General features: G+C 41.2%; 1 protein-coding gene across 2 annotated transcripts in view; it reads left to right on the top strand.

Moving 5' to 3' along the window:
• Positions 1 to 14,814: 14,814 nt before the first annotated feature.
• The window catches only part of GREM2 (gremlin 2, DAN family BMP antagonist), a 46,040-nt gene continuing 34,709 nt past the window's right edge, over positions 14,815 to 26,145 (top strand). The window contains exon 1 of one of the 2 annotated variants that reach the window (XM_053300869.1): positions 14,815 to 14,879. The gene's annotated coding sequence lies outside the window, so the exon portion shown is untranslated. Of the gene's footprint in view, positions 14,880 to 15,154; positions 15,454 to 26,145 lie in introns of those variants that run through there. The other variant, XM_053300863.1, reaches the window with a different exon arrangement.

Genomic DNA, 26,145 nt, shown 5'->3' with positions numbered 1-26,145 from the left:
CACTATATTTTTAATGTAATTTTTCAAATCATTCCACAAGTGGTTCCGATGTTGCACCTCTTTCTTTTATCAATTGAGAAAGAAAACATATGGACATCAGCTTTCCTAATTCATTCAGTTCAGAATGCCTATAGACATATGATGTTATAACTTTCAAGAGAATTTGAATATTATGTTCTGAACAGAGCTCTTCAATAAACGTTAATTTGCCTATATTGTAATTTTATCACAATTACAGCACTCTGGAATAAAAACTTTCAGGGTTTACTTCCTCTGTTTGGACATGTTGGCTCCGGCCAACTAGTAGTTGAGATCCAAAGAACTACACAACTAATTCTCCATAACTAATTCTCTCAAGAGGGCTTTGGGGTTCTGTTTTGATAACAGTAGATCATACCACAAACTGAAGGGGCTTCCAAAAGCAGTTGTGGTATGGTACAGGGCTCTTACTGTTTAAAGAAGAAAAATCTATAATCCCACTGCTCATGCTAATCATTGGGCATACCAAAAGCAGCTCCTTGGATTCTTGCCATTGCTTCTCTTGCCTGATTAGAAATGCAAAGTCATCTCCTAAAAACAAGGGGGAACCACCTTCAGTGCCGTAAATTTTTATCATGGTGTGAGTTCTTTGCTATTCTCATTGTTCACCAACAGTTGACATAAAAAACATACACCTGATAACATGAGCTGTGCACTAAAACACAAAAGTGAAATAAAATTGTCAGGAATCTGGTTAGCATTCCACTTTACCCACTGAAGTGGGATTCATTGAAAAAGCCTGGTATTAATGCCAGGCATAAAAGCTTTTATATAGCCATTTACTGTAGCTTTATTGCAGCAACTTAAAATACAATGCATCTGTGTACGTGCAGGATAAAAACCAAACCAAACTCTGCACCATCAACAATTGATGAAATCTACTATGTTTTTCATTCATTATAAATGATGCAGGGGTCAGCAAAGGACTCTCTTCAGAGTGTTTTGGATTTTGACTAGAAGAGAACTTGCCCCTTGTCACCTTTGTGCTTACTGCTTCACACACTTTTTTAATTTCTGCATTTAATATACAACAAATGATACACCTATTTTATATGCAGTGGGGTGAATAAAATAGGGAATTTGTGATGTTTGACTATGAGGATCATTTGGCCATAACATCAGAAAATTATTTCCTAGAAAAAGAAAAGATTCTCTTTTGGTGTTTTTGTTATACACATCTCACAAAACGGCATTTTCCCCTCACAGGATACAGGCAATGGCTAACTTTGAAATCCTTGATCTTCTTAGACAACGATTTCTCCTCTTAGATGTAAAATAAAATGTGCCGTCAGGTTGATTTTGACTCCTGGTGCCCACAGAACCTTGTGGGTTTGGGGGGGTAGAATACAGGAGGGGTTTACCATTGCCTCCTCCCGTGCATTATGAGATGATGTCTTTTAGCATCTACCTATATTGCTGCTGCCCAATATAGTACCAGCAAGCTTCTGCTTGTTAGTCAAGCATTTCCCTGCTGCGCTGCTTGACTAACAAGCAGAAGGTTGCCGGTTCAAACCCCCGCTGGTACTATATTGGGCAGCAGTGATATAGGAAGTTGTTGAAAGGCATCATCTCACACTGCACGGGAGGAGGCAATGGTAAACCCCTCCTGTATACTTCCAAAAGAAAACCACAGGGCTCTGTGGGTGCCAGGAGTCAAAATCGACTTGACGGCACACTTTACTTTTTCTTATATGTAAAAATGCTATAATTTATATAGAGCATCTCTTGAGTTGCTTTGCAGATATATCATCTCATAAATCCATATAACGACTGTGGGACAGAACAGCTAATTAAGCTAGTGAATAAGAGAATGTTGTATTTCAGAAGTGAATCTCAGAAGATCTGAAAGAAAAAAGGCGGCTCAGGGGAGAGTGTGAGGCCAGACACATTGGCGCTGATTTGTGGGGGAGGCTGAGGGGGAGCAGGTCCTGTGGTCCCATTCAAAAGGCCTTCAGGAAGCGGTGTCAGGCCCAGACCCCTTGCCTTAGCAGTTCGCCTTCAGCAACATTACTCTGGGGCTTGGGTTATAATGGTTCCAGGGAAGAAAGGGAATCCGGTGTATGGATTTAAGAGGGAATAGAACGAAGACCTGCCATTTAACCAATCCCTTCAACCTCTTCAGTATGTATATAATTTGTTTCCCCCTTTTTCTTTCATTCTTTTAACACCTGGCTGAAAAACAGTGAACTTACGGAATAAACATTAAGGCTGTTCTCATGAGCAGCCTAAGCCAGGCTAGCCCAGCCTGGATTAGGCTGCTCATGTGCAGTGTTGGGATCTGTGTGGATCCCAGCACTGCCCAACCACCTAACCTCACTTTGAAGCCTGGCCTTTAGCCAAGGTTAAGGGTGTGAGCGTGACCTTAACCCTGGCGCAGGGTTCATGTATATGCTTGGGCTGCTTACAGCTTGAGTGCACACAGAGATGGGTGCCAAGAGCACCCATCTCATGAGGGTATCTCCCAGTGCAGCATGCAATGAGTGTGATGGAGTGAGGGATATCTGGGGGCCAGGAAAACAAGTCCTGGACTTGAACATCCATGCTGCATGGAGCAGTATGGATCATCTGGGAGCACCAGCCACACTTCCAGTAGCATGTTCCAGATTGTCTGGGGGAAAGGTGAGTTGGACCCTGCCTCCCCACTACACACTGGCTCATAAGGATAGCCTTGTTATTTAAAAAACATATAACTAAAGTCCTATATTTCACCGGTGATTTTAACTATGTCCAACCATGCCTTATTACCACCTAATACAGAAGGGGTGAGAATTAAAGGTGACTTAATATAAAGGATGACTAGATATTGATGGCAGTGAAGTTGTATTAAGTGGACAGAGGAGGGTTTTAAGATAAAGAAACTCTTTACACTTTCTCTGTTGGATAAATGTGAGGCCAAGGCTTGTTGAACAGCACCAGTGAGATCATGGCTGTTTGCAGCTATTTATTTTTCCCATCATTTTGGGGGGAAAGTGTGTATGTATTTTAACTGTTTTTAACTAGTGAAAGACACATTGAGGCTGTTCTCACGACCAGCAGAACCCTGCCTGGGGCAGGCCTGGCAGGGTTAGGCTGGTTGTGATGGGATACTTGCAGATTCCTCCGCTTCTCGCCTGCCTAACCCTCTTAACCAACCTGGCTGTTATCCAAGGCTAAGGGTGCACTCACACCCTTACCCCAGCTACCAGGTATCATGTGTCTCCTCAAGCTGAATTCAGCCCTAGGAGACACAAAGACGGGCGCATAGAGTGCCCATCTGATGAGGGAATCCTCAGTGCAACACATGTGCCAAGTGTTGCATTGTGGGATGCCCAGAGGCCAGAACAAGAAGTTCCGGCCCCCTCTGCCCTGTTCCGTGCAGCTCCAAGCAGGGCTGCCCATGTTGGTGCACAGGAGGTGCACCGAAGATGACGTGCTTGGTCATCTGTGGGGCGGTAATTGCAAGCAGCCTTCCTCCCCGCAGTCTCCCTTGAACCCTTTCTCACCGATCATGAGAAAGGGCTCCTTGAACAGTTTTCAGAATGGCAGGGTAAGGCATACATGTACAAAATAAATAACAGTATGTCCTATTTTTCCTGAATAACTTTTTCCTTGTTGAAGAATATGCTTGATAGAGATGGGCCCAAACCACGATTCGAAGCAAGGTTTGAGTACTTTTAGGGAAATTAGAAAGGGAACTGTACGAAAAAGGAGAGCAGGTCCCCGCTGCCCCTTCCAGCTTCCTGCTGCAGCGGCACATATCCCAAAAAGCCGCATGTATCATCAGCACACATGGCATCCATGCATGAGAGGGTGCACCTGTTCATATCGCCATTTGCATGATTAGCATGGTGTTGCTAACCAAGCAAATGGTGCCTGCACATGCGCAGATGCCATGTGCATGCTGATGTTACACAGGGCTTCTTGGGATGCGCGCTGCTAAAGCAGGAAGCTGGAAGGGGTGGTGGAGAGCAGGTAAGCACCTGCTCTCCTTTTTTAGCCTAATTTCCAGTAGGCTTATGAGATCATCTGGCATTCTGTGTGTGTGTGTGTGTGTGTGTCCCCCTATCAACTTTGCAATGCCTGGACTAATATGAACCCAATCGGGTACAGTTGTAGGGACACATAGGGACAATTCAATGGCATAGTTTGTGATTATGTCATCCACCCTGATCCAAGATGGTGGGTGTGTAAACTTTTACACATTTTTACACATTTTAAACTTTTAGTGGGCTAACTTGTGAACCGCCTAACCGATTTGAAACACATTTGCTACAGCTGTAGGGACACATAGGGATGCCCAAATGGCATGTTGTATGATGATATCATCCACTCCAATTCAAGATGGTGGCCATGTGAACATCTGAGGCACAAGCGGGCTAATTTGTGGACTGCCTAGCCCATTTGAACCAAATTGGAATCTCTAAGCCCGGGTTAACACCAGCAGAACTCTATTGTGATCCTGATGCGTTGTTTCCTGTGGCTTTGTTGTTCCTTGCAGTATCTGTGCAGCATTTTCTGAAAGCTTTGTACCTTGCAGGTTGGTATTGCACACATTCTGCACATCTTCGTTTAATTTGTACAGCAATATTGTATACATTTGGGGTACAGGCTTATTTTTTGAAATCAGATTTGCACACAGTTGAACAAGGACCTCATCAACAAGGATCTGAATCTGTACAAAGGGTTCAGCGTGGACATTTTGGGAGGTTTTTTCTAACAACATTTCCCATCCATGTGTCAACCATACTCCGTGTCAAAGTTTGGGGAATAGTTCTGGTTAGAATAAAAAAACTCAGTTTACTGGAGAGAAACCACTCAAGATAAATGAATGAATCACTGAACATGAGAACACAAGCCTAAAACAATCCATTGAATCTTCTGTTTTATGAGCAATGAGTTGAGCATGTACTCAAGTCTCTCCCATCAGAATAAATGGGACTTAAGTGATTAACTTCTGCCCTTAGTGTTTAACTAAACTAGTCATCTGAACTGCAGCATTTGTGGTATTAAAGTTTCCCCAAACTTTATTTGCCATACATATTGAAGTACATGAAGCCCATATTTAACAAAGTTGGCATGAGAATCTTGCCACATTACATTATTGTGCAGTTGCTAATCTGTGAGGATTTGCCTATTTCCCCTGACTAGTTTTATCCTCTTGTTTTGCCTATAATTTTTTTTAAAAAATATTTTCTTCATTACAGCCTTCACATTTGCAGAAGCCAAGTTCAGTGTGGTGGGAATACTCTGATAGGAATGCTAGCTAGATTAACATCTGATCAAACCCGTGTGTGTGTGTGTATGTGTGTGTGTGTGTGTGTGTGTAGGTAGGTAGGTATTCTAGGGAGTGGAAAGGAAGTTACACAGCAGAAACTGGCATGCTATTGGAACCTGTGGACCTGTTGTATTCTGGATTTAATAGTTTTCCAAACAGCTAAAGGATGTTCAGCTAGGGTATATATGTACCCCTGGGAGTACTTTGAAGCCCATAGGAAGTATATGGAATCCTCCCAACTCACTGACATGCTGCATGATTGGCTCCTGATCAGAGGATTCTTCTTGCCAGCTGAGTCAACTGTTGAGGGAAGGGTGGGCTGAACCTGAGCCCCTTAGTCAATCATGAAGAGAAGAGGAAGTGGGAAGGGCAGAGCTAGACCAGGCTAAAGGTATGTTCTGGAGCCCTGACCATCAAGTTCCAGAGTGTGGGAGAAGGAAGGAAGCCACCATGTGGAGTTAGACATAGTTATCTTTATTTCTGGCTGATTCCAGGGCAGATTCATGGGAATCAAAATTTGACAAGATTTACCTGGCTCACAAGTAAGAGATCACAAATCTTGGGTGTTTGTATGTATGTATGTATGTATGTATGTATGTATGTATGTAGGGAGAGAGAGAGAATATTAGCTGAAGCTTTGAGACAGAAGCTTGTTTAAAAAGAGATTGAAAACCCCTTCCCCAGCTTTTCATATATCGTTTCTGTGTTGGAGTTGCCTCCTCTGGATAGCTCTTTTATTGACACAGTGAACTAGTGGCTTAGGGCCAGGGTTTGGGATAAATAGTACCTGATGTGAAATTAAAAGCAGAATATGTACAGTACAGAGAGCTATTTCCATATTATCCAAGTTCCTAGAGGATGAACCCATTTACTCATATAACCCACTGAAACTACTGGTGCTGTTGGGCTTGCCTGTGGGCTTCCAAAGGCATCTGGTGGACCACTGTGTGAACCAGGATTCTAGACTAGATACTGTAGGCCTTGAGCCTGATCCAACAGGGCTGTTCTTATGTTCTTATTCCAACCTCAGAGGATGGGGGAGTGCATTGCTTGTGAGGATGTTTAGTGTCAACATATGCCCTTAGGAAATTTTATGATCGAAACATTCTGCCCATTAGTGGTTTTCCTCTTTGTAAGTAGTGACTCTGCTAGAGATCTGCTAGAGCCAAAATCCAGATCCAAAATTCTTCATAGCTTGGGTCATGGAAATTTGTTCTGTGATGTCTAATTCTAATACTTCTCAAGCACAAAGTTAAATAATATGTTTAATTAGAATTAGGCCATGTTCTTTGAAACAGTTGAAGACTTATGTCAATAATATTTCTTTGTAGTATTCCTTCCTCTAGAACAGCACAAGGCCTGTATGTCTTACACGTGATGGCTTTATGTGCTTTTGGAAGTTTTAGATCTTTGATAATGGATAAAGCCATTTGATGGCATTAAGAGCTCCATGATACTTTAAAAAAAAAATACAATAGCTTCCATGTCCTGGGTTTTGCTAAGTTACATATTGATTAATGTCATTGTTGTTGTTGTTTTTAAACCCACACAATTCACAGGTTCACTGAAGCCAAGTTGTCAGTGTGAATTGCCTCCTTAGAAGATGTCAAGCTTTTTTAGCACAATATTCTGGGATCACCTATGTTACAAAATCCAAATGTTGTGCAAAGTTGAGCTTTAAAACACAAAGAGCTTTAAATCACAAAGGATCCAAATAACTGTGATTGCAACTAGGAAAATAGCCATTACTACTGTTCTGCAAAATCCATGTGTAAGAGTTTGCCGAATGTATGCAAAGAATAAACAGGTTTTATAGCAGTTCCATGCAACACTCTAATGCCAGGTGTAAAACAGCCCTTCTATAAGGCTTCAGTTCATACAAAAGGATATCCAGTCCAATGTTATGAAAAGCAACCAAAGGTCATCTGCCATTATAAAGACTAACACGTTGATTGTGGACCGCCTTGAAATTGTTTTAAAGAAAGGTGGTATACAAATTTAACAATAAATAAATGTAACCATAACATTGTGTCATAAACAAGCATAGATCACAGCCTACTTTATTGGACGCATGAAGAATTAAAGCTGGCCAAATATGGGACATTACAAAAAAATGTGTTTCTATGGGCACCAGTGGGCAGTGACTCCAAAGAATACAATTCATACTCAAAGGTTTCATTCACATGCACATGTGCAAACACGTGCGCACACACAGACCCCTCCCGCAATCTTCTCCTGTAGTTATTTTCTGGTGGACTGGTACATTAGCTTCTTCATTCTAATGGTCCAAATGAAAAAGTGTACAGTCTAAAGCTCCTTTTCAGCTGGGAACACATAGGGCAAACAAAGGGGTCAATCAATTCCTACTAGCATTACATAGTTTTCTTCCCAAAACACACCAAAGGGGTGTTTTTATTTTCTTCCTGTTGAAAAATATGAGATCATGAATGAAGGGATTTTAATTTCTAAGGGAGTCACTCCACTGTGCTGGGAGTGGGGAAAGATGTGTACACATGACCTTGTTGTATGTGTTGAGGCCATTGGATGAAATTAGCTTAAAAAAGAAATCTCATGAATAAATGCTAACTAGCTTATCCTCACCATGCCTAAGCAACATAATTGGGCAAACACACATTGTGGACATCTACTTATCTCAGACAACAGAGAGAACCCCCACAATCCTTATGAACATTGACACTCTCCCTCTACTCAATGCTTAGAACTTTCCTGCCTGCTACAGCTTCTCCCTTAATATCTGTGTTATGTGTGGAACCACTGAAAAACAATAGGGAAGTCTGGTCTTGCTTTGAGTGGCTCTGCATCCACACTAGAGAATGCATCTGCTGTTAATGCAGTCACACCACAAACAGATGGAACTGGAAGGACAGATCATCTTGACTTATGCTGAAACTTATAATGACTAACGATGAAGTTCATTTGCTAACTCTGATTTTGAAAGTGGGTTCTTGAAGTTAACAGAGATAATTCTCAAATCAAGTACTGGTTATTCCAAAGTACTTTCACTAAAATCCTAGTGAAGTGCAGTACAGTATTATAAGAGTGGATGCTGAATCAAAACAAAAATAAGAGTTTTCATTTTAATTTTTGTCTGCTCCACCTTTTCATACTATTTCAACTGGAACTGCACACTTTTCAGCTCTACTGCTGATCCATATAGGGCTGACCTAGGAACAGCAGTTGCAATCAGTATATTTGACTGATGCAATCTTAGCACCAGTGCATTTTTGTCTGACAGGATCATTCAGATTTGCTGTTTACACCTTCTGCTTTCTACAGGCCATCCCGTTAGCTTAAAATGGAGAATAAAATTGCCAGGTATGAATCCAATGGCCTTCCAGTATTCCAGAATACTGGTGAAGTTCATTTAACTGTTAGCCAAGGACAGACAGAGGGGAAGCTTGAGGAGCAACTCCACTTACATTTTGGGTGGAGGAGAGGAATGCGGGGAGAGGAAAACATGTTTTGGAGACTAGATATGGGTTATTAGGCTTGGCCAAGATAATTCAGTAAAATGGGGGTGGGGGTGAGGGTGGATTCCTCAAATGCTTTGGAGGGATCTGCAGTCCTATTGCCAACTGATTCTGAACTAACAAATAAGCCAAAAACATAAAATAACTAAGAACTGAAAAAAGTCCCTCCTGTACCTAGAATTTGTAATCTCTCCTTAAGTAATATGGCTGGAGACAGTTGAGCTAATAGGAATACTGCAAGTTTGATTTTCCATTTAATTCAGTCTTGATTAAACTATTTAGCACATTCTTGGCTTTAATAGTTTGCACAGGCTCAGTTCACGATTTTGATTTCTAAAGCAGAATGTTATTCAGCAGTTCTATTCACATTCTTAAGGACCAAACCTGTAAAAGGGAGGCTAGTGTCTAGATTTCCCAGTGTTTTTAGTTTTACTTTAAAGTACCTGTGCTGTGGGAGTGTGGTGTTAACCCTCCATGCTGTTTTCCCAGACACACACACACACACACACACACACACACACACACACACACACACTCTTACACCCCAACAGGGCTAACAGGAAATGACACCAGTGTAAGGGATAGACTGATTCCCCCTCCCTCTCCCCTCATCTGATCAAAACTGGAGACCCCATGTTTTTAAATTTAAAATATCATCAACTATATCTCCTAGAAGATTAACATATCTTATGTTAACATATTAACATAATACTTTTCAGTTATTGTTTTGCACTCTAAGAAACCTAATTTAATATCTTAATTATAAAGGAAAACAAGATTAAATGTGCATACTTTAAGCTAAAATTATTTACCAGAAGAAAAAGCCACAAACATTCTATTTCTCCACTCTGCCCACAAATAAGCCAGATAATGGAGCAAATCAAATTATTGCAAAGTCAAGTGACTTTAAAATACCCCATGTTCCTAATAGGATTACAATAACCTGTGGAAGGTCATTATAGTTATAAAGGAAAAGATTAAATATTCAGTAATGCGGACATAAATGAAGCAGACATATTGAAAGCTATTAAAATGGACAGGCAGGAAAACCAAATCAAAGGTGAAAAAAGGAAGCCAGGCTAAATTAGGGGGAAATTGACAGTATATCAGTTGCAATGGTGAGAGGGGAGATTAGCTGGGAAGAAACTGTGGTACTGTGATAGATTACTTCTAGCCAACAGAATAAGGGCATACTTAAACTAGTCAATGCAATTAAATCAGCAGTAATCCGAATATTTCAATTTAACATGGATGTGGAATGAGTTGCTTTAAGTAATCCAACAAAGAAATATCAGTCTGAAATGTCTTTAGCTTCAATAAAGGTTTCTCACCAATTTGCATCAAAATTTTACACCCCTAGCCACCTACTGGCACAGCAGGGAAGTAACTTGCCTAGGGAGCAAGAAGTTGCTGGTTTGAATCTCTATATCGGGCAGCAGCAATATAGGAAGATACTGAAAGGCATCATCTCATACTGCATGGGACATGGCAATGGTAACCCCCTCCTGTATTCTACCAAAGAAAACCACAGGGCTCTGTGGTTGTCATGAGTCGACACCGACTCAACAGCACAACTTTACCTTTTATGAGAACAGAGGACGTATCTTATACTAGACTATACAAGAAAGCTGAAGCTGGCACCATTTCTCATTCATTCACACTCACTATTGTCTCTGATAAAATGGGTTTCACAGGTGTTTTTTTAAGCACTACAAACCCTATTGGGGTGGTAGTGTAAGAGCAGCACTACCCTTACATCACCCCGCTGCATATACTGAATATGTGTGGAGGAGGTGGGATTGTGCTCATTGTTCAGCCACACATTCAGCATTTGTGTGGAAGAAGCAGCCAATGTGAGGCAGAGTTCCCATCATAGGAGCTCTACACTCACATGTATTTATTTATTTTAAGGATGCATATCCTGCCTCCTGAAATTACATTAAGATCTGTGCCGAGCATATATATTGTTGATAATCTTAAATTAAACAACTGGGTTGAGGTTTAATCAAATTAGATATACTCTTTCTTATTTATTTATTTGTTTGTTTGTTTGTTTGTTTTTCTCTGTGTAAACCGCCCTGAGCCATTTTTGGAAGGGCGGTATAGAAATCGAATGAAAAAATATATATAAAATAAACTTTAAAAAGTTGTATGTATGTATGTGTTTGTTTATTTTGGCCCAAGGCCAGCATAAACTTTAAAAGGTTGATAATAACAAGCATATTTTGCAGAAAGTCTTGCTGAGGAAAATATGGTAGAAGACATAGACCACAGTATATGGCTCTAGATGTTTCTAGATCTACTGCTAGCAGAGGTTACTCGGTTATGATCAGGCCAGTTTTCATCATAGCTGTTCCAAGTATGTCTGCTATCATTTTGCATAAGTCCTGCTCATTTTTGTGTGAATAAAACAAATTAAGAATATTCAGAATATTTGAAGCCGCCCATTAAGAATATTTGAAGCTGCCTTATACTGAGTCAATCATCTAGGTCAGTATTGTCTACAGTGAGCCCTGTGGTTTCCATTAGGAGTCTTTTCTGGTCCTCTCAGAAGATACAGGGGCTGAACCTGAAACCTCAGTGAACCTGAAATTTGCTGAGCTGCAGCCCTTTCCCCAAATCACATCATTATGTGTGATTTGTTTATATCAGGCTGCACTTGTATGGAGCCTGCAGAGGTGAGTGGCAGGCCTAGAAAAACTAGGATCCCTGTGGGCCATCATCACAGTCTGCCCACACAGGAAAACCTATTTAGCGCTCCAGAGGGCCACACAGAAGGAGGGAGATCTTTTCATGCAGCCTGAAGCATACCAAATACTCACCTCTGGGTTTTCTAAGATGGCAAATTAGCTACATTCACTATATCCTTCATGCCACTCTAGAGAATCCTATAGAAAGAGCACACCAGTCTGCCTGACCTCTAGGTTATAAACATGTCATTTGTCTCAAAAAGCAGCTACAGTATTTTTTATCTGAAGAAGGCAAAACACTTGTGTGAAACACAATTCTCTTCCATTTTCTGTCAAAGGAGGCAGAGTTGAACCTCAGGGTATCTCAGAGAAATGAGGTCAACATATTAGGCAAGTCTGTATAGGTTACCCTGGAGTAAATATCTATTTCCTGTATTGTTTATTTCCTGATAGCACTTACATTTATATACCGCTCTATAGCTGGAAGCTGATGCAAGAGGACGTACAATTATTAGTAGCTAAAGTAGAGGACCAGTGAGTCCTCCTCACAGAAGTCATTTTATCTGTCACCTTGTTCACAGCAAACATCAGGTTTTTGGACTAAAATGACTGAACTCAGTTTTCCTCTGCTTGTCCTCTTCAGAGAGAGAGAGAGAGAGAGAGAGAGAGAGAGAGAGAGAGAGAGAGAGATTTTAAAGGATGCTATACCTGTAAACAGCAGCTCAAGAGTGTGCCAACAAGTCCTACCCTGGGGATGGAATCTGCAGCCTCACCCTCATGCTAAACATGCTTACAGAATTCATCTAGAGAAACAAGTGCTGTAAGTGTAAGGGGATTCGTTCAATGACTGGAATGCTGGACCACCCCCCCCCGCCAGCCTCTGGTTTTTAATATTCTCAATTACAAATCAGATTCCCAGTCAAACTATCAGTGTATTTTGACACAACGGAATATCCATCCATTTTTCATGCTTTACCCACACTGAGTGGGGAAAAAAAGACCTCTATCAATTTATGAGCAGATGTATACCGTTATCAAAACGATTCAGGAGTGAGGTTGGACTGGTTCATACATCCATGTTAATCAAATGACTATCATTCGCAGAGATTACCTGCATGTGAGAATGTACCATTACAGATCTAACACCACAGACAGCATTTCATATTATTTTATGTCAGCTTGCTAATAGAGGCACAGTGGCTGGAGCATGTAACACCTCTTTTGAACTGTCAAAATGGTTGCTGGTTTGCCTCCAGGTTCAATCAAGGTGCTGGTTTGAACCTTTAAAGCCCTAAACTATCTCATCTGGTCCAACCTATCTTAGCAATAGCAATAGCAATAGCACTTACATTTATATACCGCTCTATAGCTGGAAGCTCTCTAAGCGGTTTACAATGATTTAGCATATTGCCCCCAACTCTGGGTACTCATTTTACCGACCTCGGAAGGATGGAAGGCTGAGTCAACCTTGAGCCCCTGGTTAGGATCGAACTTGTAACCTTCTGGTTACAGGGCAGCAGTTTTACCACTGCGCCACCAGGGGCTCAGATTACCTTAAGGATCACCAGATTACTTAAGGATCACTTAAGGATTACTTAGACCAGATTACCTTAAGGATCACTTTCTCTCCTATCAGTCGGCCTGGACTTTAAGATCAGCTGCAGAGGCCTTGCTTTCTGGCCCACCACAGACAAAAATCTGCTTGGTGAGTACCAGAGACAGGACTTTTTCAGGGGTGGCACCTTACTTATGGAGATCTGGCTAGTCCCCTCTTTGGCTGCCTTTGGTCTTTTTTGTACCAGAAGGACTTTTTTGTGGCATAATGGTTTACTCTGTGGATTGTATAGGTTTATTATTAACTGTCTGTGATGTTTTCATGTATCTTTTAAATCTTTGTCAGCTGCTTTATTTTTTATACTAAAAACAAGATATGTAGAAGTAGTTCTAAGCAAAACTGATGGAGACAATTTTCCACTTCTTTTAGCATGATGATAACATCTTGGACCCTCTCCCATCTGCTGTCAATTTGGTTTGTCTCAGATTGTCAGCATGGGTTACAAAGGTGTATTATCTATGCTTTGAGAGGCTGCCATCTTGAATCAGCATGGCAGATTGGCAAAACTAACAAACAAAACCACGCCCACATCAGAGTCCCCCTAGGAGCCTCTCTCATGTGGTGTGAATCTGGTTTGTATCAGAATGTAAACATAAATGTTATTAGGATGGGGAGATACAGGCACACAGAGGCACACACAGACACAGATGTCATGTCATCATGACATGGTGATCTCATGTCATGATTCTTCCCTTTGGAAATCAGCCCCAAATAAATTATTTTTACCTGTTTTCCTCTCAAATGAAGTTATTGTCAGTGAAATATGTTTCCTCAATCATCAAGCAGTGAATGATCAAATTATATTTGTACACAAATCTGCTCTATTTTACAGTTCACCTATAGCAGATCTATGCATTTGCCTTTGTTCATGTGAAGGGAACCTTTGTTCATCATGAATGGTATGGGAGAAAGGGATGGACAACATATACAGCAAACAAGATCTAATATTGACTGATTGTGCCATCAAGTCAGTGTCGACTCTTAGTGACCACATAGATAGAGTCTCTCCAGGATAATATCTAATATAAGGAAAAGTGTGCCATTGAGTCGGTGTCCTGGCGCCCACAGAGCCCTGTGGTTTTCTTTGGTAGAATACAGGAGGGGTTTACTATTACCTCCTCCCGCACAGTATGAGATGCTGCCTTTCAGCATTTTCCTATACCGCTGCTGCCTGGTATAGTAGCAGCAGGGATTCGAACTGGCAACCTTCTGCTTGTTAGTCAAGCATTTCCCTGCTGCACCACTTAAGGGTGGAATACCTAATATAGACTCCCCTTATATCTAATATAGACTCCCCTTATTTGATCTTCGATGAAGCTCACAGAATAATTTTTGAACAAGTGATGGCATATTCTGATGGAAGATTAAGTGTTCAGGAAAAATTCTAAGAGCCATCTGGTGAATGCAAAATTGAACATGAAGTTCCTAGAAGAAGTGATCCCCCCCCCCTCATTTAGGTTGCTGTGATAACCCCAAAGATACATAATAAACCCAAAGCCCATAGATACATAATAAAATCTGCAGCAATCAGCAGACAAAATAAAGAGAAGTGTTCTTTCTACTAACCCACACCCTAAATCTGCAAAGCTACAATATAAGCAACACCTTTCAAGTACGTCCTTCATCCTGACTCCTCTGAACAGGCCCCTTTCTTTTTAATTCCCAAGTAGCTCTCATTTTGGACCGTTACAAAATCCACGTGCTTACTGCTTTCTCCTCCCTAAAGCTGTAGAAACCAGACAGTGGTGTCTTGTTTTTTTTTTTTCCCCAGGACAGGAGAGAGCTCTAAGGTAAGCTACACTGTGGTTTCCTAGATAAGAAATTTGCCCTATGTGGACAAGGGCTTGGCTCAAAATGTAGCAGCCTGATTGTAAAGAAGAATACTAGCAGTACTGGACCTCCTGCAAGGTTGCCGATTTAGAGGAAAAGGAGTCTAGCAAGCGCCTGCGTGAGTCAGTATCGCTGCACTGCTTGCAAGAACTGAGAAAGAACTGAGTGGAAAGCGCAGCGGGTGGGGGGGGGGGTCTCAAAGGGGGAGGCGGGTGTGATTTGTTTGGTGGCCAGAGCCAATAGAGAGCTTAGCCTGTGATAATATCCCCATGCGGTGACTGAGAGGAGTCAGAGCTAAGCCTCTCCTTCAGCGGGTCTTTTACCCCCCACCCTCGCGCTCCTCCGAGCAAAGCCAGCCGGAGCTCCTTGCAAAGCCAGGCACGCACAGACAGCTCTCCTGAAGCAGAGCTCTTATGGGCATCGGCGGCGGCGGGAAGAGCCCTGGCAGACCACGCTTCCTCAAGTCGCTGCATTGGACTATACGAGCACCCCGGGACTGAAGGGACAGAGGGTAGTCGCCCCAGCTGCTGGCAGGTAAGCGAGCCCGTGGTAGGCGTCTTCTCAAGCCGTCGCTTCAGAAATCTATCTTGCCATGGAAATGGGGCGTGTGGGGTCTCTTGGGCTTTATACTGCGTATTAGTATTTTAACGCGTTGGTATTTTCCATTGTTTAAAACAAAATAAAACAAAACAAAACGGGGTGGGGGAGAGGAAAAGCTAAATTCTTCCACAGCTGTCTTCACCTTCGTTGCAAGATGGAACGTGGAAGAAAGCCTCACTTTATTTCTGAGAATGCAACACTCTCTTCTGAGAATGTGACAATTTCTCTTATGATAACCACAATGTGAAGGGAACATCATTCTCTTCCTCTTCTATAAAGTCTCTCTCTCTCTCTTTTTAACAGTCTGTTGTTTTCATACATGCTCCTGTAGTCGCTGCATGGTAATCAGTCCCCTTTCGATGGGACAGTTCATTAAAGGCATGTAACTCCATGGATGTGACCACATTTTGACACCTTGGGGCTTGTCTTGGAAAATGTGTTGGGCTTGGTTAACTGAACAAGAAAAGAAATTTCCCTCGTGGTTTTGAATGGGGGGCGGATTAAAGCTCACTAAAGCTTAGTTGTATTCTCTTCCCCCCCACCCCCTTTGTATCTTCCTCCCTTTACTCTGGGTTAATGATGGTTTGTGATTTCTAAAACCGCATGAAAGAACAGCTCCAAGAACACATGGTGCTATTTTTAACAGTGTGGGTTAGAAGCACAGAGTATTGTTTTATGCATTTTGTAAAGGAGTATTCTAGCGATAGAAGGGCATCTCTGTCACAGGGATTGTAAATTAATCAAATATATGTACCTATTCATATAAAACCTTGGTGTTGCCAGATTTTCCAAAATTGCAAAAGCACTTTTATTTTTAGTACAGGGTTGTGCAAGTGGTTATATAACTTTCTTTGGGAGATCTTTGAGGACAAAATTAATAGCTCATAACAAGCTAAGATTTTTATTTATTTTTGAAGAGGGCAAAGTTCTCTCTCTCTCTCTTTTTTTAGCTATGGAAATGTTGAAAAGCACTCACTTTAAAAGCCTCTTGAATACTGTAAGCTGAACCGGAGTTCCAGCCAGTTAAATCCACTGTAGAAAATGGTTTTTGATGTAAATCTACAGGAATCCAAACAATGCCTTTTGAATAAAATAGCAACAGGTGCATGATCCACTTGCTGTGCCTTAATTAGCACTTTGCATATCAGACCACATCAGTGCTACTGCATGCTAATTCACTATGAAATCTAACATCAGTTCAGGTTCTCTGACTTCCCACCAACACAAACACAATGCAGGCACTGTGTTTTCTTGCTGGATTTATTTTCTCTTAAACTACCGTATTGAATACAGTTAAGAAACAAATATTGTCTAAAGCATTGGTCTCGTTTCTTTCTCTGAAATCAAGCAGTTCTTATTTTCTTTAACCTTCATGTGTGTGTTTTACAGCCTTTTCTCTTTTTGTTATCTGCCCATTATAAAGCTGAAGGTAGGAAAAAAGTGATTATCACACTTCATTGAAAAGTGATAATGTCCAAACCAATCCACAGACCAGTTAAGCTTGTGTACTTGACATCTAAATGATTTGCACCTGATCCCGTTCCCAAGTACTTTCATGCACCGTTAATTTCTGCACAAAAGTACAGAAGTACTTCCAGGTGAGATTGCAAGCCTAAGCATATGCACTTGGAAGGAGGTTGCTTGGATCTCACTAGGTTTAGGATGGCTTACGAATGTATTTACAATTATCAGGGCACAAGTTCCATTAATTCATTACATAAACCCAGTTAGTTGGAAGTAAATGCTACTGATTTCAATGGAAAATAAACTATTTTTATGTAGGTAGTCCCAGACCAGTGAATGTTATGAGCAAAAGTTCTAATGTTAATGGGATGAGTTAGCCATGACTAACTTAAGAAGTTGGCTCTAGTGAATATATTTGTGAGCAAGCACCATATCTGTCTCAGACTGTGGCAGTTTTAGCTGAAATCGGGGGAAATTGGTTCAAAGTGACATCTGCCACCAACTTTAAACAAGTGATTTGAACTTGGTATGACAGAACATTTCTGTCATCATGTCCTGTGCTCAATATACTATTTAAATTAATTGTGAGTGCCTCCAGATGGAAAAACAAGGCAGGGACTGGTTTCCAGAGATTTATCCATTTACAGGAGCTGCCAGAGCTCTAACCACCTCTTCATGGATGCATCCATGGGGTGTTGTACTCTCCATGTAGTATTTCCATGTAAAAGAGTTCAGGTACTTGCTTTTAGTTAAAAACTATGTTGGAAACTGTCCTTTGCTTCTTTCTCTTCATGAAGGAAACCCACCCTCTCTTTCTTAATTCAACCAGTTCTAATTAGGATTATTGAATCTGATGAACAGTTGTGTTTAGACTACTTTATCAATGTGAAAGCAGGTATGAAAAGCTTGTTTAAGTCCTTTTCGCTATATTAGATTCCTTATGCTTCTTGGAGAAGTAGTTTCAGAAAAGAAACCTTATTAGTTCTATAAACTTACAGAAGTTGAGAACAATTATTATGACTCTGCTTGGAAAGGTGTTGGGAAGCTGAATTCAATTCAGACTACTGAGACAGTCCAAACTTTCTCTTGCCAATTGCATGGCACTTCACTGGTTTTGAATGCAACACACCCAAGTCTTATTTATTTGTTTGGGGAAAATAAAGTTGCTGGGTAAAATCGTCTTTCAAAGACAGGTTGTACTTTTGTCATATTCTAAACTATATTGATTCTGGTCGACCTGAGGCTGGATCTTGTGTGTCTTTATAGAGTCTACACATGTACAAGACCAGGAGCCAAACATCTGGCTCATGTCTGTTCCCCACAAAAAGCATAACCTGTGACACAAGGCTCAGACCAATACCGTGTTTCCCCGAAAATAAGACAGTGTCTTATACTAATTTTAGGCCCAAAAAATGCACTAGGGCTTATTTTCGGGTAGGTCTTATTTTGCACACACCTCCCCCGCCACGGCAGGCAAGCACAGAACAACTTACTCCAAGGTAGTGCCCCAAGTTTCAACCCCATCTCCTGCCGTTCTCGATCTCTGCGGCCAGCACGTGGCCGCGAACCCCCGCCTCCCGCCTAGGTCTTATTTTCGGGTAGGTCTTATTTTCGGGTAGGTCTTATTTTCGGGGGAGGGCTTATATTAGCGGCACATCAGAAATTACTGCAAGGTCTTACTTTCGGGGTAGGTCTTACTTTCGGGGAAACACGGTAGGTCCAGTTGCAGCACCAGAAAATAATATTTGAGGAGAGCACAAAAGGGGCAAAGTACATCTTGGGGCAGGGGATTGCTTGGCCTCATGTGTTAGATTTCAGAAAGAAAGAAAAACATAATACTGTAGTTCACATTCCTATTCTTATCAAAATTTCCCTTAAATAAGTTATGTTGGCTTTGATGGAGTTCTTTTAAGAAGCATGCTTAAACTTGCAGCATTAATTTTACAGTTTACGATTAGGGAACAGATCTAGTAATGAACAGCTACTTGTCTAAAGGGGGCATTTACCCACTTGCCACCTTCTAGCACTGTCTGTGAATCAGCCCTGCTTACATATATAGTCTTTGCTTATCAAATCCACCCCTACCTCCCCCCTCTCTCTAGATCTGTATCTAGGCCTAAACATTTACAAGGCTCCTCATGTGTGCTCGGCCTCACACATTACTCTTGGAGGAGGACAGCATGAGCCCAAGTCTTGTTCCTGTGCTTTCCCCCTCATAGCTCTTCAATCCCGGGGTGTTGTATTTGAACTGGCCTTCAGGTACTATGATGTGCTCTGCCATTTTATTTTATTTTTTTAAAATCTGCTTAATTGCTCTAGTATGCATTTTGTAGTTTGGAAGCTGTGATGAGACAGATGTATGCTGTCTAGATAGCCCCCGTTGTATCAGATGGAAAAGATTGGAAAGAACAATAAACTAGAAATGTCAGCTGCACATCAGATAAATAGTGGCTGACAGTAACTAAAGATGTGAGGGTTCCAAAGAAAGTCCCTGATTTCTCCACTTTTCACTTTGGTGACTTACCAAAAAAAAAAAAATACACAGCAGCAATAAAAATAGTTAAATACTCCAGGGAGATTCTCAGTGACTCCTCTTTGCTTTAGTTAGCAAATCTGCAGGAAACTCAAGACAAATCCTGTGAATCTGTCTGCCTCATTCAGGGCAGTTCAATTGCTCTGGGTGCTGGCATGCGTTTTACCTGTCACTTGCCTTGCATTACTTATATGAGGATCAGCGGGCTCTGGAAGCTGCTGATCCATAACGCACAGAGTGAATGTTAAGTCTGGACCCAGAAGAACAGAATTCAAATCCCACCTTAGCCATGGACTCAAGTGGGTGTGGCCTTATGCAAATTATTCCCTGCCACAGGGGACGAGGCTGTAGCACAATGGTAGCATATCCCCTTTGCATGCAGAAAATTCTAGCTACAATCCCTGGCATCTTCAGGTAAGGCTGGGAAGGACTCCTGCCTGAAACCTTGGAGAGATGCTGTCTGTCAGTGTAGACAACTCTCTGTTAGATGGCCCAACTCAGTATAAGGCAACTTCCTATGCTCCTCAGTTTTCCTTTTGTGAAATTAGAATAAGCATGACCTCTGTCTCATTCCTAAGGAGTAAGAGAGGTAGCTTTGATATGTATCTATTAAAGGTGTGCATGAGGACATAAGAAGATAAGTTCTTGTTCAGAACTTATCAGACCAAAGGTCCACCTTGTTTCACAAAGTGACCAACTAGATGTCATTAGGAAGTGCACAGGCAGGACATCAAAATGATAACCTCCCCTTCTATCATCCTCCACAATTATATTCAGAGGCATCCTGCCACTCCTGGAGGCTCTGTAGAGCCACTGACAGACCTACCCTCTATCAGTTTGTCCATGAATTTTTGTCACAAAGCTAGTGACCATCCTCACATCTTGTGGCACAAATTCCTTATGCTAATTATATGTTGTTGAAAACGTAGTTGATTTTGTGTCCTGAATCTACCACTAATCAGCTTCGTTGGATTATCTCTGGTTCTGTAGTTATGGGAGAAACATTTCTAATTCACTTTCTCCACACCATGCATCATTTTATAAACCTCTGTATATTCCCACATCCTTTTTTCTTAGCCTAAAAAATTCCAAATACTGTAGTTCTCACCGAGAGATCTTACTCTTATTTAAATTTTAAACACTTTTAAAAGAAAATTTTCAAAATAGCTCTGATTATTGGGGGTAGGTAGCCATAAGCAAAGCATGTGCTCACCTGTTGCAGCATGAATGGTGATGCCTCCAGCTTCAACTCTTCCAGGCTACAACTTGAAGTGCTATGGAAATCTTCATAGCCTCAGAGATAGTTGTGGGCAGAAAAAACAAATTGCAGCAATGATACCTGCCTCTAAGTATCATCTGTACACACTCTTCTCACCAAACATGTTTGGAGCTAATGTACTTGATTTTGTTCATCTTTTGATCATCTAAACAATAGCTGCCAGTGGCTGGGGCCCAATCAGGATTGGAGTCGTTCAGTGGTAGGTGGGGGTAGTCGTTCAGTGGTAGGTAGAATCCTCTCAGGCAGAGAAATAAGAATTGCCAAGCTGTGTGGGTGTTTGTTAAAATTATTATTTCTGCAATCCAAAATGTGATGTATGAATTATCTAAATAAATGAATGGTCGGATCTAGCCTCCAGCTGATACTTGCCCAAGAAGATAAGTTCTTCTTCTCTTCCAGTGGTAGCTTCCTCTTGTGCAAAGAGGTTGGCGAGGGAAGATCTAGACTGGATCCACAGTAGGCACAAAGGGCTACAGGTCCCCTCCCACTATGCTGTGATCTCAGTCCAGATTGGGTCCCTCCATGGCTGTTGTTTAGATGGCTGGTAGCAGTACTACCCCATAGTAGCAGTACTACAAATAAAGCATATGCGGTCTAAGCATGGTGACATAACATGCCGTTTGGCTCTTAGGCTCTTAAATTCCTGAAGATATTCTATGGCTTGAACAAACTGGCAATACAATATAGGTGGTGGTGGGTGACTACTGTGTTAGGTCCTTGACAGAGTACATTCAAGAGTTTCACAGAAGAAAAAATTCCTCTATGTGGTGCTTCTCCACCATGTAGAAAATAACTACCATATGTAGTGCTGGAGTGACAGCTATCACTTGATAAATGCTCTCTTTTATGAGACTTTTAAAGACACAGCAACCTTTAGAGGCTGAAGCTAGTAGTGCTATCAGTTAAGACATCTATTTCTTTCTCTTTTTTTTGATAAGCAGTTGGCTCAAATAAGGAAATGGAGAATGATATGCTCTCGATTGAAAAGTGGCTTTTAAAAATAAGCAAGTTAAACAATCTGTGTGTTGCAACAAAATAAATGCAACTTCTGCACCCTAATCCTGTGCGTGTTTACCCAGAAGCAAGTCCTATTGAATTTATGGATTAAATACTCTGGGAATAAGCCCCATTTAACTTACTAGACTTACTTTTGAGTAAACATGCTTAGAATCAGTCCAACTTTGGTGAAGTGGAGGGTGGGATGGGATCAAGAAAGTGCACACATAACTTGGTGGCAGAATGGGATGGCAGTTGCACAGTGGCACATAAGACAGGACAGTATGGGAAGGAAAAGTTTCTACCTGGCAGCCTAGGGGAATGGGACTACCTAAAAATGAATAGCAGCTGAGGAGTGCATGGGCGTAGCATCTATTGGATGAGGGGACAAATGTCCCCCGGGCCGGAGGGTCAGGGGCCTCACAAGGCTGCCGCTGGGCACTGCTGGGGTATATGGCACTTCCCCTGTGCTTCCTCCTCTCAGCCGCTCGCTGCTGCTCCACCCCCTGGCCTGGCCGCTATGCAGAAGCTGCTGGAGGAGAAGCCGCTGGCCTGGCCCCGATCTGCCACTACCCCCAGACAGAGGATGGCGTCCCCGTGCCTGGCCCTGATATGCACTGTCGATCCGGAGGCCATGCTGGTTCTCTCCCAGCAAGGCCTGTTCTTCTATGTGCTTACAATTTTATCCTTGAGAATGCTTTCCATCAATTTTCCTGGAACAGATGTTAAGCTAACTGACCTATAATTTCCCAGATCGCCCCTGGATCTCTTTTTCAAAATCGGTGTTACATTTGCTACTTTCCAGTCCTTCGGTACAGAGCCTGATTGTAGGGATAACTTATATATTTTTGCAAGGAGGTCAGCAATTTCACATTTGAGTTCTTTAAGAACTCTTGGATGGATACCATCTGGCCCTGGCCATTTATTAGTTTTCAGTTTTTCCAGACAGTTTAGAACATCATCTCTTGTCACTTCTATCTGACTCAGCCTCCATCCCTAAAAAGCCTGGTTCAAGAACAGGTATATGCTCAATATCCTCTGCCAAGAAAATAGATGCAAAGAACTCATTCAGCTTCTCTGCAACCTCCATATCCTCCTTAATAATCTCATTCACTCCCCCATTGTCTAACAGTCCAACCTCCTCCATCTTCCAACCGGAATATGCAACATCTGTGTGAATTCTGTATAAGTTGGTAAATTTTGCACCAAAGGGACAGTTTAAGAAGTTTTCTGGAGCTTACCCAGACAGACAGTAGCTTTCCCAGTAAAGACGAGAACTTTAGGGCAATTTTTTATTTGCCAAAAAACAAAAACAAAACCCAATGCAAAAACTGGATTTTTTTAAAAAAACAAACAAACTCTGGACATAAATGGGGCTGGGCTCCAATGCACAATCAAATGCCAAATCAAGTGCACCCCAATATCTTGCACAGATTTTGGCACAAATCCGGCCAATGTGCAAATGTACACCCTCCATTCCAGTGAAGCGAGCTAAAAGGAATCCTCTGGGAATGCTCCTGTACTACCATTCTATTCCCACATGGATTTGGCTGCGAAGCTGGTACTGCTTATAAATGCTTGCTTCAAATACTGAAGTAAGTTTGCCAGGATCTGAAGACTGCAGATGGATATTTTATCGAAAGCAATCAAAATCCACCCTTTATAAAAACAAGCTTGTTTCTTTGGTTTATAATAATATGGCATTTTAAGCTTTGAAGTTTCATTGGAAAATGTTGTATCATGCTTTTCCAAAGCAAGACAAAATCTGCTCTGGACAGAGCCACCAATTTTTTAAAAAACAAGCAAGATCTGTTATTCCAAGGAGAATGTTCTTGTTTGCCAGAATCCTGTAGTATGTTTACTATACATGATAGGGTTAAAGGCAATTTGAAAGTCAAGCTAAGCTCAGTAGGAAACTGATAAACACACATTGTACTTCTGGGGACACTGTCCAACAGTATTGGGAAACTTACCATTTCATTTATTTAGTTGTTCAGGCTTTATCCTACAAACAGATAGATATATCCACCCATTTACAACTATTTCAGTTCTTAAGGTTGAGAAATGTGACCATTGCTTGCAGCATCTCATTTTGTGTGATTCCCAAAAGACAATTCTCTATTGTATGGATCTTACTGCTCTCCAGAGACATGATATAATTCCTGGCACTGATGACCAGGGTCAAGATTTTAAGATCCAAAGTTGTAAACAGTGACTTTAAGACACTAGGCAAGAATAACTAGGGTGTAACCCCTTGGAAAATATCTGTAGGAGTCCAGGAGAGCAATATATTTCAGATTCATTTCTGGAATTGGCAGGGTCAGCTAATTGAAAGAAAGTTTTCTGGGAACTTGTGCTGTTGGTTGGTTGTTGAATTGTGCAATTATCACAATCTGTGTGAGTGCTTTTAAGAACACAAAGTCGATGCCATGCTACAACTTTGATTTAAATACATTGTGTGAAATTGAATGTTTGTGTCTCAAAGTACAGTTGGAAATATAATTTCTTCATAATGAAAAGTTCCTCTAAGAAAAAACAGCTCTGAAGATATTGGGGATCCACCTAAGGAGATACACCGGATAATTCTCTCAATTTCTCTGCACACCGATTTAAGAAATAGAGTAGGAGAAGCTCTTGGGGAAATTGAGTAATTAATTTAGTGGATTGGGGAAATGCAGTTAACATAGTATACCCTGACTGTTCTGTGGTTTTTGTTAAAGCTCTTTGTGAAATAATCAAGTTATAAAGACATGTTTAAGATGGGAATACATCCTGCTACAAGAGAGATAATTATTTATTGATCATATCAAATTACAATAAGCATTGTTTCAGAGGGGTTTTTTGTGTGTGTCTGTCTGAGAATGTAATATTCATGATGTAAATGCAGGATTGGAGAGTGCTACTCAGATCTGAGCATCCAAGACTAGAACTACCTTTCCTCCTACAAAATAGGATTGTATTTCAAGAAATCTAATCAGCTGATAGATCCAGTTGAATAACTGAAGCTGAAAACAATATGAGTTAACATGGTAAATTGTAATTATTGTACACAGAAAACAGAATCCAAGGACACAAACACTATATAGGACATGCCTGACTTGGTAGCAATGAATTCTTTCAAAGAGAGAGGGTAGGAGCGAAGGTGGTTTGTTCTTCCTTGTAATGTTCTTTTCCAACTGATTTCCCCACATTTAAAGTTGGGTTTGAAATCCAGAGCTTTTAATGATGAAGCAATCAACCATTCTGCTCCCCCTTTAATCTTTTGGGTGTGTTGCAGAGGTAGTTATAACACAGAATTTAATAATATGAGCTTGTAGTCCCTGATTCAAATTTTAGCTTGGCTAGGCTGCTATCTCTCTGCACCATTCCCTGTGTACTCAATGAGCAATGTGGCTATAATAAGAGTGGCCTGGTTTTCAGGATTATTGCAAGGGAGAATTACCTCAGTTATTACATGTGAATGTTGTAGTGGAAGTGTCAAATTACTGTTCATTGCTTTCAGCCATCAGCCGTGATGGAGGCATAATAATGGTGTGGAAATTGCCCACATGATCAAGGCAACTCTTATGATTGACAGTTTCCCACATTATCAGTGCTATGTGGGGCTGACCACAGATAAGTGGTTTTTCAACAGCAACCACATCACAGAAGTAATATGTAAATTAAGCTTGAGAATGTGTCTAAAGTCATTTTTGTGCCTAGGAAAGTGTGTGTGTGTGTGTGTGTGTGTGTGTGTGTGTGTGTGTGTAAAACAGGCCTTAACAAATATATATATATCTAGGGGCCAGCCCCAGAACTTGGGAGCCAAACAATGGACACTCAACAAAATTACTGGACTTAATGAAGGACACTACAGAAGGGGAGGGTAAATGGGCTTCATTTTATCCCCTTTACAAGTAACATATTCAGAACAGAAACATGACTGCCTGGGGCAAATAAAACTTTATTAAATATCTCTACCTCTGAATATTCTAGTCTAGGCGCCATGGTTTAATTTCTGGGTGTTAATGACTCCCTGATGCCTGGGATTTGTCAAGCCAGGCCATATAATTCCACTATGTGGAAAGGAGCATATGTAGCATACTGATGATGAGAATACTTGGCATTTTTCTTGCACTTCTAAGTGTTCCAAAAGTGTCACATACTTGCAACTACCCTGTAAGGTGAGCAGTACTACCCCATATTGCACCTGGGGACCTGAGTGGTTTGCCCAAGGCCACCTGCTGAAATCAGGTGACTTTTGAATTGGAGAGTTCATGAGTCATACTTCAGTCTCTTAGCTGTTTTTTTTAAAAATATGTCTGCAAAGCAGGCAGCTTCCCTGGTGTGGAAGAGCATCTGAAATTCTTCACAC

Source organism: Hemicordylus capensis, chromosome 1 (genome assembly GCF_027244095.1).
Source record: "Hemicordylus capensis ecotype Gifberg chromosome 1, rHemCap1.1.pri, whole genome shotgun sequence".
NCBI lineage: Eukaryota > Metazoa > Chordata > Lepidosauria > Squamata > Cordylidae > Hemicordylus > Hemicordylus capensis.
This window is presented reverse-complemented; position numbering and strand designations above follow the sequence as displayed.